Source organism: Ostrea edulis, chromosome 3 (genome assembly GCF_947568905.1).
Source record: "Ostrea edulis chromosome 3, xbOstEdul1.1, whole genome shotgun sequence".
NCBI classification, from domain to species: domain Eukaryota; kingdom Metazoa; phylum Mollusca; class Bivalvia; order Ostreida; family Ostreidae; genus Ostrea; species Ostrea edulis.
In genome coordinates, this window is record NC_079166.1 from 75,056,612 (window position 1) to 75,061,981 (window position 5,370).

General features: G+C 35.6%; 1 pseudogene; it reads right to left on the minus strand.

Moving 5' to 3' along the window:
* Positions 1-249: 249 nt before the first annotated feature.
* Positions 250-1,870, minus strand: LOC125665322 (uncharacterized; annotated as a pseudogene).
* Positions 1,871-5,370: the final 3,500 nt, after the last annotated feature.

Here is a 5,370-nt window from a genome sequence, read left to right on the forward strand (position 1 = left end):
CATTAGGGGATAACCTTAAATTAGATAGAGGCTTATGCTCAAAAGGTCCTGCTATGCGACCCAAACAAATCTTCTTGTCAATCTCTTCTCTTACCTCTTTAGGGTGATCGTTCACAGAGACTAAATTATTACAGGTTGTTGAAACTCTTGGACCACCATAATGTAGATAAAAACTTAATGTAAAACCGTTCTGTCATTCACTAGCTATATTGTGGTTAGGAAAAAAGGTAAGGACACATGCTGTTCAAGTTAAGGGGAGTTAAACCTATTGATATCAAAGCAACCTGCTGGATATTTGCTGTCTGATTGACGAAAACCTGATGAGGGACCTTGAAAATTATTTGATGTTGAGGACATCTGTATAGCTTGTTTATCAGGACAATGAATGGCAGGATGTTTGTTTCGACACTTTAAACATTGGTATTGATTTTGACAATTTTGTAGCCGGCAAGAACCTTTGTTGTTGTACTCACAACAACATTTTGAGCTGTCCTGAGATTTCTTATATACTGACTAAGTATTAGGGTTTATAAAAAGAAGCCAAAACTCTGGGTCAATTTTGTCCCATGAAGTATGGTGTCTTTGGCTCTTTTTAGTAAAAATTGATGGTCATATTCTCTCTAACCGATGGCACTGAGTTTGACATTTGCCATGCACTTAATAAGGCTGTGATTTGTTCAATATGTGCTGACACATATATACTCATATAGATAAAAAAAAATGCATCTAGCTAAGTATCAATTGTTGTCATTTTGACCATATTGCAGGTTTTAATGTAAGCTGACCATTCATGAATAAAATTCTATTTTCCTGCGTTTCAATATATGTTTGCTTATTTAAAAGTGTATATAGTTCCACAAACTCCTCGTTCATTATTTTTGTTTAACTGATTGGGTAACGTGCAAACATAGATCATCATGCACGCTAGCTATGCTCTGATATGATGGATATGAAGGAAACATTGTGTCTAAACAACCGATTTGATATGAATCAGATAAATGTGATGCATGCATATTTTCTGAACTATGGACTGTTAGTCCCCAATGGTCTCTGCAGACCAGTAGCTAAGTACTTCGTTACTAGCTTGAAAATACGGATGTATATGTAATTGCTGGGATAAAATTTAAAAATTGATTTCAAAATTGAGGGTGATATCCCCCTCATGCATAGCTCTGATCTTTGGACGAATTTGGCTCCAGATTTTTTGGCATTCTAGTTTTCCTTTTAGCTGTAACAAGTTTGTTGTCATTTCGAATTTCCAAAATTTCGCCTTGAACATCACTGAAGAGACATTATTTGTCGAAATGCGAATCTGGTGTATCAAAATTGGTACCGTATAAGGTTTACAATATAAAACTTTGCTACCATCAGACGGTGATGTGTCAATGCGTTGAGAAATAATCGTCTCTATCCTTTTGTTGATATCTGGCAGCATCTTTTCCACCACTTACGAAAGAACTTCCTCCAGTTCGGACACTCTGTTTGACTCCTTGCTCGTCCCATTTTTCGTCTCCTGAGATGACTGTTTTGTTCATACTAATCCCACATATAAATCATAACACTACATTATTTTGAATCCACTTTTGCAATGACAGTGTGCAGTTGTGACCCTTAGCGGAACTCTTCATATCTGTTTTTGACTTGTGAACAGTGAAGACAGAAGCAAAACATATCACGTGCGTATTTAGCGTCAATTACTATTACTTTATGGACCGTGTGGGTTTAATAAGGCGTATAGTATGCATTTAACTCAGGAATATTTCGTATGTATTGGTCAATATACCATACACATTTGAAACGATCTGTATGCATAGTTTCATTTTCATTTTCAAATTTCTAGGCGATTTACCTGCAATTCTCCCGAAACCATCCTTAAGTTTAGTAGCCATTTCACCAATGGGGAATCTTATGAAATTGATAAAAACATCCATGATGGCCTTGGCAACAAATTTAACTGCCCTTCCAGCGCTGCACTCAGACACATTTAAACTGTCTCCCATAAGACACACGTGTGCTCCTGTAGCCATGAAACGTAAAAAGAACAAGACGTTGATAAGTGGGGGGATGACCCTATTGCTGGCAGAGTCTGATTGAAGTCTCTCACCGATTCCATCAATAATGACATATATATATATATATATATATATATATATATATATATATATATATAAGAAGATAGAGCTCACAACGGGTGTTACCGGTCAATAGGGGATGCTTACTCCTCCTAGGCACCTGATCCCACCTCTGGTGTATCCAGGGCGCGGGTATTTCAAGGCAGGTCATGCTTCATGTATGCACGTAAACTGCATAATTTTTAATATCTGTCTTACACAGAGAGAGGGAACTACTAACTCTTGAAAACTATTTTGGTTGTTTACATGAGAACATTTTATATCATATCAACATGACAAACATGCGCTTCCGTATGACGTCATTGCATGACTGTTATAGATAGATCATGGAGGTACCTTAATAGAAAAAGTAAAAGTAGCACATTATCCCAAGATTTAAATATTTAAATGCTTTCAAAACTGGCGATAAAATGCCCATAGTATATCAGAATTACTGATGGAATCCTACCACTTTCAATAAGAAATAATTATTGAACATTTAAACACGAAACCATCTAACCCATGTTTTACAATTTGCACTGATGCTGTGCAGTTTTCTTTAAAAGTTTTCTGAACAGACGTTTATATCAGTAATTGCCGTGTACATTAGTTTATGACCTTTCAAACGGTGCATGTATAAAAAGTCCCTAAAAGTGTGCGGCCTAATGTGCTACTTTTGCAGTTTTATTTCAGTGTGTGACAGAGGAAAATCAGATCGACATGCTAAATGGAATGTTTTCTCCGTTAAATAAAATTGTCAATGAATGATATCAATACATTCTCAGCGTTTCACATATATATTCCATATATCCCATGTCATATATTTCAAATACTCCACATTTTGTCGATATTTGCATGGCACACATAAACAAATTCCTTGCATGTGTCAATGTCACTCGATGTATAGTCATGGCGTCATCAGTTTACTTTCATATCGATCAGACAGAAATTACACAACAGCAGTATAGCATTTCGAATTTCGTTGGATCTTAGTAGCTGCAGGGTTTATTTTATGCATAAATAAAACTTAAATAAAAAATGAAATCGGAATTTAATATATACTTAGTGATATACTTATTTCAATTATGACGTCACATTGTTTCGCGGATTTTATCCCAGTAAAATTTTTCATAACCTGCCTTAACGTACCCGCGGGGTCCGTGTTTGCCACACTATCTATTTTGTATTACATATAAGAGTTATGAGATTGATCACCGTTCGTTATCTTCACATTGCATTTGCTGGCGTGCAACAGTATCTCTGGAAGATTTCTTCCTCTTCTAAACTTTCTAAGGGATTACTGAGGTCCCGAAATACACGGAGGCGTCTTAAACCGGAAGATTATGCCTACGATGACGTCGACGCCTTACCATGGCAGCCATTTAGAATCCTTGAGAATATTCTTAAGTCTACTTTTTTGTAAACTCAAATGTTTGAGAATAAAACTGACTTTGGGAATTTTTAGTGCTTAACTTTTTTATGATGGCCGCTGAGTCTGAGAATGGGGGAGCTGAGGATATTCGCAGACTTAAGTATGTTTTATTACAGAGGGGCCTGATCTTCCAACAGTCTATTGGAATTCCCATGGACACGTATTGTGCTCATTTGATAGCTAACCTATTTCTATATTCATATGAAGCAGAATTTATTCAAAACTTTTACGTGGGAAGAAACAATCTCTTTCTGTGGCCTTCAACTCGACATTTAGATATATCGACGATCTTTTGTCTATTAACAATAATACTTTCATTCATATGTCGATTCAATATATCCTCGTGAGCTCAAAATAAAAGACACCACAGAGTCGTCCACTTCTGGTTCATAGTTAGATATTTTATTGAAAGTAGACATTAACGGCAAACTGATAGCTCAACTGTATGCCATACGGGATGATTTCAGCTTCTCCATCGTCAACTCCCCATATTGATGTAGGAATACTCCATTATCACCTGCATATGGTGTTTATATCTCTCAACTAATTCAATACGAAAGAGCTTGTTCTGCGTATAGTCAGTCTTTAGTATGAGGCAAGCTACTAACAAACAAGTTGATGGTGCAGGGTTTTCAACAGTCTCGATTAAAGTCATCATTTCGCAGATTATATGGTCGTTATAACGACCTATCATTGGGTCAAATGTAGTCTGACGTGTTTCATACTAATTGTTAGACCGTTCTTGGCACACTGATTTTAACTACGGGTAATTCCGTTTACCTTAGATATAGGGCTGATGGTGGGTGTGACTAATCGACAGGGAATACTTAACTCCTTCTAGGCACCTGATCCCACCTCTGCGCTGCCTAGGGATCCGTGTTTGCCAACTATCTATTTTGCGTAGCTCATCGATTTATGAGATTGATCACTGTTGGTTAGCTTTACCTTCCATACAGTGATATTTATATCTGTACCTGATTTAAGGGAGATAGCTCCTTAGCTTTTGAGTACAACTGCGCAGGATGCTTCAACTAAGCATTCACTGGTTGAAAACTGATCCTATTGGTGCAAATATATTACACATCTATTGCTGAACCCTATCCAGTTGAAACATTTTGTGTTAATTCAAATTTTGAAAGGGTTTGACAGGGATTATATTTTGGAGCGGAAGGATTCACTAATCAAAAAGTCCTAATTCTGCATGATATTACAGTTTCTGTTTTATCCAATGTATCGTCTATTTTTATACCCCTATATGTGTATTTCAGTTTTATAATATATGATACAGGTAGTTAAGACTTTGAATGAGTTCAAATGTTATAACTCATTAACTTGGTTGATATAATTTTCCAAACAGCACACCGATTCTTAAAAAGGTTTTAATTAATTTATTTGAAATTTTGTATAAAAATTCAGTATTTTCGCCAAGAATTCAAACATTTGATCCCCCCCCCCCCATTTTTTTTAGTTGCATTTTCAGACCTTGAAAATTATGTAAAATTTTAGAAATTAACATTACTCCTAATATTTCCTTTTAAACTCTCAATTTTTATATCAATAACTTTTTCGTATAGCAAGTGCAAAAAAATCATTATTTATTTCCTTTACTAGTATTAATTTCTTTTTTCATCTGCAGTGTAAGAGGACATGGTTATGCATCTAGTTTATGTAATGATTGATTTGTGTTGCTTATCTTGTGTTGACACTAACAGAAAAATCAAGTTTAATTGAATAAATTGTAAGTGCAAAAGGTCGTGTTTAGAACACTAAAGCTCAAAAACAAGCATTTCCACCCCATTTTTTCTTTCTAATTTCCTAATTCTCCTT